This window comes from Theropithecus gelada, chromosome 5, assembly GCF_003255815.1.
Source record: "Theropithecus gelada isolate Dixy chromosome 5, Tgel_1.0, whole genome shotgun sequence".
NCBI classification, from domain to species: domain Eukaryota; kingdom Metazoa; phylum Chordata; class Mammalia; order Primates; family Cercopithecidae; genus Theropithecus; species Theropithecus gelada.
Genome location: NC_037672.1, coordinates 184,264,353 through 184,274,065, shown reverse-complemented (window position 1 = coordinate 184,274,065; position 9,713 = coordinate 184,264,353). Strand labels below are relative to the sequence as shown.

The 9,713-nt window shown below is 37.3% G+C and overlaps 1 pseudogene; it reads left to right on the top strand.

Annotated features, from left to right (window-relative positions):
• The first annotated feature begins 1,695 nt into the window (after positions 1–1,695).
• LOC112624404 lies at positions 1,696–4,405 on the top strand (annotated as a pseudogene).
• The last annotated feature ends 5,308 nt before the right edge of the window (positions 4,406–9,713 follow it).

Here is a 9,713-nt window from a genome sequence, read left to right as displayed (position 1 = left end):
ATGTTGGTCAAAGCACAGAAATTGAGTTGGTAACCAACTACCAGGCTCACGATTGCATATTTAAATAAGTGGTGACAACTTTAAAATAAACCTAAGTATTACTACATAAAATTTAAGTATTATAATCTGATGTAATTTAAATAAATTTAAATCGTCTTTTCAAACTTCAAGGTAATTTTTATTGCATTTTCTGAGTAACGTTTTTAGCGGTTTTATTAGTGCATAATTGACATGCCATAAAATCAACACTTGAAGTTTACAATCCAATGGTTTTTAGTATATTCATAGAAATGGACAGCATGACCACAATCCAAGTTTGGAAAACTTTTATTAACTCAAAAATAAATCCTATCATCATTAGCATTCACCTCATAATCCTTCTTCCCTACAGTCTTCAGCCCTAGATATTAGGATTAATGTGCTTTCTGTCTTTATAAACTTGGCTATTCTGAATACTTTATATAAATATGTGGCTTTTGTGACTGACTTCTTTCACTTAGTGTAATGTTTTCAAGGTCCATCCCTGTTGTAGCATGTATCATTATTTTTATTCCTTTTATTTTCATTTATTTGATTCAAATAATAATCCACCATATGAGCAGACCACATTTATTCATCCACTCATCAGTTTAAGGACATTTGTGCTATTTCTACTTCTTACTATTTTGGATAGCACTGCTATGAACATTCATGCACAAACTTTTGTATGGACGTATGTATTCATTTCTCTTGGCTATATACCTGGGATCGAAATGCTGGGTCATACGGTAACTCTGGGTTTAACATTGTGGGGAACTGCCAGAATGTTTCCAAAGCAGGTGGACTATTTTATATTCTCAGCAAGGAATGGGAAGTCGAGTTTCTCCACATCCTTCTTCACACACGTTGTTGTCTGTTTCTTTGATTATAATCACCCCAGTGAGGGTGGATTTGTATTTCATTGTGCTTCTGAGTTGCGTTTTTCTAATGTCTAATGATGTTGAACATCTTTTTATGTGTTTATTGGCCATTTGTGTATCTACTTTGTAGAAATGTCTGTTCAGGTTCTACACTCATTTTTTAAATTGGATTATCTGTCTTTTTATTATTGAGCTGTAAGAGTTCTTTACATAGTGTTGGTAAATACAAGTTCGTTGTCAGATATATGAGTTTTCAAATATTTTTTCCCATTCCCTGGATTGTCTTTTCATTTTCTTGATGGTATCAAGACATTTTTTAATTTTTAAAATTTTTAAATTTTAATGTAGTCCAATTTATATTTGTTGCTGTTGTTGCTTGTGCTTTTGGAGTGCTCTCATATTTAGGGCTATGGTAGATTTTGAGTTAATCTTTATAAACAGGATGAGCAAGGGGGTCCACATTTATTCTTTTGCTTATGTCTATTCAGTTGTCCCAGAACCATTTGGTGCATGCTATTTTTTCCCCATTGATTGATTTTGGGCACTGTTGTCCAAGTCAATGAACTGTAAATGTATGAGTTTATTTGTGAACTCACAATTCTATTCAACTGATCTACAGGTTTATCTTTTTGCCAGTGCCACACAATCTGGATTATTGTCTCGGTCCCTTGTAAATTAGCTTATCCACTCCTGGAAAAATGTTTGAATCCCTCTGCTAAATTGCGGCAGTCCTTCCTCCCAGAGTGGCCACCTAGTCCTGCCTAAGCTGCCTCTACCACTTGGGTTGTATGAGGGAATGATGCCTGCCCCAAAGCAATATGTGACCAATGAACCACAGCTCTCAACTCAAGGGCAAATGACTCAGCTTTGTGAACTGACTGACTGGAGTAGAGAATTCCCTGCAAAGAACTTACATCATCTGGGTATTGTGCTTGGGGCTCCTGATATACAGGAACATCTTTTGAGGGTTCTTGCTGTTTTGTTTGTGAGGTTTTCCATGCCTACTGTTCCTGACGTGGAAACACTGTTCTCACAGGTTTCACTTTTCATCAGTGCTTGTGATGGGGAGCACACTCAATATGCAACAAATACTTTTACTGGGCTATGCCATCAGTTAACAAATGAATTTGTGGAAAGAAAACAGCCCCTGGGAGGACTTGGCATCCTTAGAGGAGCTAGAACAAGCTGCGGATGAATACAAACCAGCTGACCTGAATACATGCTGATTTCTGCCAGCTTTGTTTGCAGACAAAATGCTTTAAGCCTGCCCTTTCAGCATTTGACACGGTTATGACGGATATCTGTAAAGACAATGGAGCTGTATTAATCATATTTTCTACTTTCTGTATTTTACGATGCTTTGACATATTTGGAGTCTTGTGGACCTGGGGGTGGGGGGACTGTTAATTAGCTAATTTCCTAGAGAAGGCTAACAAGTTTCCTGTGAGCACACCTGTGGTATGCAAGCCAACAAATCCCAAGTACATATCCACATCTGCTTTCCTTCATCAGGCTCCTGCAGCACAGGGCATTCTCCTCCTGCCCTAAATCGCCCCAGAGGAGGGTACCAGATAACTAGGGATGACCTTCATGTCCCAGAGTCTGCTGAAATTATTCAAACTATCCAATCCTACCACCGCTCAGCTTTTCTACCCTACCTCGATCATTTACTGCCTCAAAAAGGACAGTATTGGCCCTGGTCCATACTTTCTCCTCCCCTTCTCCCTCCTGACTGCCCCTGTGCCTCCTCCTGTGGCCCTCAGTGTGTCATGCCCCTCTCTTGGGAACCATGAGTGATAAACTATCTTTTCTTCTATTTATTTATTTATTTATTGAGATGGAGTCTTGTTTTGTCACCCAGGCTGGAGTGCAGTGGCGTGTTCTCAGCTCACTGCAATCTCCGCCTCCTGGACTCAAGTGATTCTCCTCCTTCAGCCTCCTGAGTAGCTGGGATTAAAGGTCTGTGCCACCACACCTGATTAATTTTTGTATTTTTTAGTAGAGATGGGTTTCAACATGTTGGCCAGGCGGTCTTGGACTCCTGACCTCAAGTGATCTGCCTGCCTCAGCCTCTCAAAGTGCCGGGATTACAGGCATGAGCCACCATGCCCGGCCCAAACTATCTTTTCAATGGTGTTTGACTCCTGATCTACTGGCATTACCACATCTGAATTAAAGACAAAATCCTAGGCACATTGTAAAATAGGAAACAACGATGCAAGGAACTGTTTATGTTACTCCTCTCAGGAGGGATGACCTGCACCGGCTGAAGAGTCCTTTACCTTCTGAACAAGCTGAACCCACTCTTGCCATGTCAGGTTGTCATATCATGTTGGATTGAAATCATAAGTTTGTTGCCCCATGAGTGTGGCAAGTCAATACATAGATATACCCATTAGCAGCGGAGAAAGAGGTTTCACTGTAGGGCTGCCAAATGAGGAGACGGGAGGAAAACTCAAACTCTGTCTCCCTGAGTAGTTTAGTGCTAGGAATTTTAAGGGTTTTGGCATGGGCTGGAGTGTAGAGATCACTGATTGGCTGAATTGTGCAGGGTGAAGTCATGGGGCCAGCAGGTGAAGAAACCGTATTCTTATGCTCATTCAGGTCTTCTGTGGGGCCTTGAGACCGGTTGACCTCTCTTGTCCTGCTGGAAGTCAGGATCTGCTTAAGCAGCTCTTAAGCAAAAGCTTTATGATTCCAGTGTCAGAGATCCTGTTTTAAGCAAAAGCCCTGTGATTCTAAGGTCAAATATCCTACCCATAGAAAGAGTGGGGATGCAAGTGGTCAGTCCCCAGTGCAACAGGACTTTCAGTTTCAAGGAAGTGGGTCAAAGGGCAGCCTGACAGATGCTTAATTATAACCACATTTCTGTCGAGAATTCTTGATAACTCTGTGAGGATGACTTCAGAATCACGTAAAAAGTTGATTATAGTTTTTGATTATAGTTTTTTTGATATTACTTGTCAGAGTACAATAGCTACCAAATATAGATCTCAAATTACTGGTGGATTCATTAAGCTCCTTAGCAATGCATACTATGAATTAGCACAAGTCTATTCAACCAGGAATCCCTCAGAACTCCAAAATCTGAACCTGGTAAACGAGCACAGTGAAATTATTACTTATGATAACTAAAAAAGGCTGGTGAAACAATGCTTGTTATCTCTTTATAAGAACAACACTCAAAGGCTTACAAAGACTTTTTAGCACTATCCTTACAAGGTATGGCAAAACATGTGCAGATAGCTAGACCTTAAAAGGCAGAAAAATATGTCAAAGCGTGATAGAAGATGGCAAAATTTTTGCAAGTATTAAGCAAAAGAATGGTATGGTTAGTTTTAATAATGGCCCTGAAAATTATAATATATAACCCAGCCATGCTTCATAACACTGATCAGATGTTGAAACAGAAAGCACTTGAGGGGCCACAGAAAGCACTTGATGGGCAACTGAAAGCTGTGGATCAAGAGACTACAGTGAATCCCCAAGGTGTAACCAGGGTATGAGGTCACAAGAAGAGGATTCCATAAATGTCTCATTACAACTGAAACTAACAGACATCCTGAATGTCACAATTGAAACAAATAGATACAAGATGTGGTTATCTATTGAAAAATGGAGTCTTTTATTAAAAAACATTCTCACCAAGAAAACCCAGATATAAATGGATCAACTGTGAATTTTTACAAATATTTAGGAAAGAAATAACCTCAGCCTCATAAAAACTCTCCCAAAGAATAGAAAAAGAAAAAATTATTCCAAACTACTATTATGAGGCAAGCACCACTTGATAGCCAACCTTAAGAAGAACATGATAAGTAAAGAAAATGATAGCCCAATATCTCTCTTAAACATAGGTAAAAAATCCTTAAGCAAAACATAAATGAATAATTTAAGAGTGATATATAAAAAGAATAATTACATTACAACCTGGTGAAATTTATATTGAAAATACAAAAGTGGCTTAACATTTAAATATCAATAAATATGACATGTCATAGTAACAGAAATAACAAGAAAATCATATAATCGTATTATAGATGCTAAAACAGTAATCAAATTCAGCAGTCACTTGTGATTTTAAAAAAACACAAAATTCTTAACTATAAATCAAAGTAAATTTCTTGATGTCTCACTTTCATTTATTTCCCACTATCAATCCATCACAAAGTCTTGCTAATTTTATCTTCACAATATGTTTCAAATATCTCTACCTCCCTCCATCTCCACTGCCACTCCCCATCATAATCCAGGCCCCATGACTACCTCCATCTACTATAGCCATAGCTCCTCAACTGGTCTCCTAGATTCAATCCCCGGTCCTTTAAACTATCACAATGATCTCTGTAGAATGTAAATCGAATATTGTCATTTTCTTTACAAAGCTTTTTGGAAATCTTTCCATTTCCCTGAGGAGGAGCATGGGCAAGTTTGATCTGTTCCTTGTCTATATATTCAGTTCATCTGCGGATATTCCATCTGTTTTTGTTTAAGCTGTAGTCATACTGACTTCTTCAGACACACAGATCTCTACACATGACCGAGAGTTTCACATATTGCCTCCCCTCTGCCTTTGACTGGGTTAGACAAAGAATCTTTAATGGGCCCCCTTGCATCTGAGAGCTCTTAAAACCGTACTTTGCTCTCTTGAGTTCACATGATATAACCTCTTGGGCTACAAAGTAATTCAGAGCATAATCTCCAAAAGGATCCCTGCAATGAACTCAGCAATTTATTTTTCTTAAACTGTAAAACAAGTATATAGTAGTTAAAAGATAATAAATGCATAAAATTAGAAAAGAGAAAAAATCCATAATTCAATTTGAAAGGAAGTATTATTAACATTGTTGAATAGAGTTTTATACTCTATTTTTGATGTAATTTAATTTTAAATATTTTTCCAGATTATTGTAGCCATTTTAATGAGTCCATATTATTCAATGATGTGGCTATATCACAAGTAATTATTTCCTTTCTGATGGAAAATTAGGCTTTGATTCTTTTCTATATAAATAATATTTTCATGAACACTGTTTTTTATAAAGGATTTTCTGAATTTAGAGTTACTTCCTTAAATTTTTCTCCTTATGTAATTCTTAGGTCAAAAAATATGCCCAATTTTGGAATAATTACTACATAATGCCCAATTACTATCTAAAGGATAATGCTACTGCCCACTTCTTTTTTTTTTTTATTTTAATTTATTTATTATTATTATACTTTAAGTTGTAGGGTACATGTGCATAACGTGCAGGTTTGTTACATATGTATACTTGTGCCATGTTGGTGCAGTCGTCATTTACATCAGGTATAACTCCCAATGCAATCCCTCCCCCCTCCCCCCTCCCCATGATAGGCCCCGGTGTGTGATGTTCCCTTTCCCGAGTCCAAGTGATCTCATTGTTCAGTTCCCACCTATGAGTGAGAACATGCGGTGTTTGGTTTTCTGTTCTTGTGATAGTTTGCTAAGAATGATGGTTTCCAGCTGCATCCACTTCTTAAGAAGAATATGACCATGTCCTTTTTTTTTTTTTTTGCTCTTCCTAAGAATGGATTTTCTTAATTTTTAAAATATTTTCTAATTGGACAATAGAAGTTATGTCTCCATTTAAAGAAAAACTTCTACTGAGTTTATTACAAGTATTTTCTATAAAGGTTTTTGGTTGAGTTGCATTTCTTACATGTATTTTATTTAGTTTGCCATTGCAAGACAACTATCTTTAGTTGAAAAGTGTTCGGTTTGCTTAAAGTTATCAGCAGCTAAGTCACACAGTCCAAATGCATGGATTAATAAACACTGAATACAATCCTTTATGAAGAAAATAACAAGGTTTTAGTTTTCCATGAAAAGTGCTTGAAATGACATTTGAAACATTCATTGAGTAGCTCATGGAAATTAATAATTTGTTAATGTTTATCCTTTGCTACCCCTTGCAAAGCACTATGTTAGACATAGTTAAAAGCACAAAGTTATTAAAGCATGGTATCTGCTCTGTTTTGGGGAAAGGTTGCTGATAAAATTGTTAATTAGCAGTTTATCAAGATATTCATGTCATTGTGTATTGTAAAATGCCCAGGAGCCAAATGTAAATTATTCATAAATTAATACAGGAAAAGCAAAAGCTAGATTACTGAGTTGGAGGTCACTTTACCCAATCGACTAAAATGCTCATTCACCCCTAATTATTACACATGAATATAAATCAGCATTTCTAAACAAAAAAACACATTAAAACTTACCTTTATTAGCTTAATCAGACTTGCATATTAAATGTATGAAACTATTAAATGTTAGTCTTGATTTCTCCTTGGTAAATCTAAAATTTATCTGGTAAAAACTTAATGATATAGTAAAAATGAATAGGATTTCAGTTCGTCATAAAAAATACAAAAGGAAAATCAAGAAAACAAGGGTCATTGTTCTGCACCTTGCATATGAACTCTCTAAATACTGCTCCATTTGTATCATTTCTTTTTTAAAAACCCCACTTTTATTTTAGATTCAGTTTGTTACACAGTATATTGCATGCTGTTGAGGTTTGGGATATGAATGATCTCATCACCCAGAGAGTGAGGATAGTACCAAATCATTAGTGTTTCAAACCTTGTCCCCTTCTTTTTCCCTTCATTAGTCCTCAGTGTCCATGAGTACCCAATGTTTAGTTCCCACTTGTAAGTGAGAACATGTGGTGTTTGGTTTTCTTATCATTTCTAAATATAATTTCAACATTTAAAAAATTCATGCTAGCACACCGAGTTCCATGGATGGCATTGGGGAATCCTTACAGAATTTATGTTCCATCTATAATAAGCAGAACAAAGACATTGTTCTTATTCATAAAGGTTAACTTACAGTTTCTTGGCAAACAACTGAATATGTCTGGATAACAATGCAGATGATCTGTTGCTCTTGGTTAGTTATTTTTCATTTCTATTGAGAATTAATTGTATTACTACATGATAAAAAAAATGTTTGTGTGCAACAGTTAAACTTTAGATTTTCTACTACTAAAAAAGTTTACTACCAAGTATGTCAGAGCATTTCAAGTTAGTAGATATCAATTGGGCCCTGTGCTATTTCTAGCATTATACCGGGTGGTAGTGAAACTGGCTTTGCAAAGATTATGACAGTGAGAAAAATCTAATATGGCTGACTCCATCTTGCTTCTAGCCTAATAGGCTGGTTGTCTTTGCTCATTGCTAGGCCAAGCTAACCATAGGAAAAATTCAGTTAATAGTAACTTAAAAGCAAGGATGATGACAGGTCCTCCCAAAAAACAACTCTATCCTTGCTCAAGGACCAGAAACTAATGAAAGGCCATAAGTTTAAGATCATGAGAGGGGCCTGAATTCTAAAATGTAGCAGAATTATAGTTTCTATAATCCCCTACTGCCCGGGAATCATGTGGCCAGAGGTCAGAAGATTTGTGACTTCCCCAATTGCTTCAACAGGTAACATCTCTATTGTAGAACTTAAGACTGGTCTTTTGAGATGTTTTTCAGATTTTTGCATTCTGGCAACTGACAGACTCAAGCTGGAGCTGCGACTCATGACAGCTGGTTCTGTGGCCCCATCCAGAGGTGTACTCAGTGCACAACGACCATTTTCCACACCCTAAGATTTCATCCCCAACCAATCAGCAGCACACATTCCCTAGCCTCCTGCACACCACATAATCCACAGAAACCCTAGCCTCTGAGTTCTTGGAGAGACTGATTTGAGTGATAACTCTAGATCTCTTGCATGGCCAGCCGTGTGTTAATTAAACCTTTTTTTTACTGCAATGTGACCATCTCAGTGAATTTGTTTTGTCTGTGCAACAAGCAGAAAGAACTCATTAAGCTATTGCACTAGCATTGCCACAGTGATGACAACCCAGGGTCTTCCCTCAGTACCACTGCAGGAGTGGATATGTTGACTCATGGAATAGGGGATATTAGTTCATCAAACATTCTATTCCTTAACAGTTCACCACCACCAAAACTGTCAACTCAGCTCTGCTCCATGGAGCTGACCAAGCTATCTACAAGGGTACAGAAAAGACTCAGATGGCTCTAAATCAAGAACTAACAAACAATAATGTTTTATTTATTGAGTACTTTTCATATGATTTGTCCAATGAGAAATTATTTACATTATATGTGTATTCGTGCTTTCAACTCTTACAATACAAGAAGTTATTTTTATGAAATCCATGTTACAGATGAGGAAACTGGGGCTCAGAGGAATTGGTGATTTCACCAAGATCCCTTGACTGGTGGGCGGCAAGGCTGAGCCAGCTCTCAGATCCACAACCTACAACTCTCACTACCATATCATTTCTATGGTGTTTAACAGCACGGTCTTCTTCAGGGCAAAGCCATTGTCTCCAGGATGGCCTTCCTCCTAGGGTAAGACTCAACATTTTTTTGTAAATTGTTTCTTTACAAAGAGAGTAAAGAGATAACATGACCACCTGCAGGAAACTTCCTGACGTCCATTTCTAATCTGCAAAGCAGTGGGGATCTTTCCACTGCTTTGCACTCTGATTAATATTTCCTTTCTATTGCACATCAACTTCGGTCTGGTGCCCATCAGAGAAGAAGGGAAAGCCTTTGTGTTAATTTTTTAAAATAATAATTTTAATGGAGTGTGGAGTAAAAATTATCGAAACAGTGAGAAAATGAAATCCACAGTAACAATGTCAATACAGCACTTCTGCACATAGCAGACGTTTCATGTTCAAAGATTTCAATGACCTGTTTATTGTATTTCTTTTTTTTTTGAGACGGAGTCTGGCTCTGTCTCCCCGGCTGGAGTGCAGTGGCCGGATC